The sequence below is a fragment of the Arachis duranensis genome, chromosome 4 (genome assembly GCF_000817695.3).
Source record: "Arachis duranensis cultivar V14167 chromosome 4, aradu.V14167.gnm2.J7QH, whole genome shotgun sequence".
In the NCBI taxonomy this organism is placed as follows: domain Eukaryota; kingdom Viridiplantae; phylum Streptophyta; class Magnoliopsida; order Fabales; family Fabaceae; genus Arachis; species Arachis duranensis.
The window spans coordinates 91,387,208-91,387,942 of NC_029775.3; positions in this window are offsets into that span (position 1 = coordinate 91,387,208).

A 735-nucleotide genomic window follows, 5' to 3' on the forward strand; every position below is an offset into this window, starting at 1 on the left:
ACCAACCCCATTCAACAAGTCGGAATCTTGGTGGTTCAAGAGTTCTATGCCAATGCATGGATCACGAAGAATCATGACCAAAGTGTGAACCCGAATCCAAAGCATTATCTTACTATGGTTCGGGGGAAATACTTGGATTTTAGTCCGGAGAGTGTGAGGGTGGCGTTCAACTTGCCTATGATGCAAGGAGATGAGCATCCTTACACTAGAAGGGTCAACTTTGATCAAAGGTTGGACCAAGTCCTCACAGACATTTGTGAAGAGGGCGCCTAATGGAAGAGAGATTCAAGGGGAAAGCCGGTTCAAATAAGAAGGCATGACCTCAAGCCCGTGGCTAGAGGATGGTTAGAGTTCATACAACGCTCAATCATTCCCACTAGCAACCGGTCCGAAGTTACCATAGACCGGGCTATCATGATCCATAGTATCATGATTGGAGAAGAAATAGAGGTTCATGAGGTTATAGCCCAAGAACTCTATAAGGTGGCGGACAAGTCCTCCACCTTGGCAAGGTTAGCCTTTTCTCATCTCATTTGTCACCTCTGTTATTCAGTGGGAGTTGACATAGAGGGAGACACTCCCATTGATGAGGACAAGCCCATCACTAAGAAAAGGATGGAGCACACAAGGGATCCCACTCATCATGAGATCCCTGAGATTCCTCAAGGAATGCACTTTCCTTCACAAAACTATTGGGAGCAATTAAACACCTCCCTAGGAGAATTGAGTTCCAAC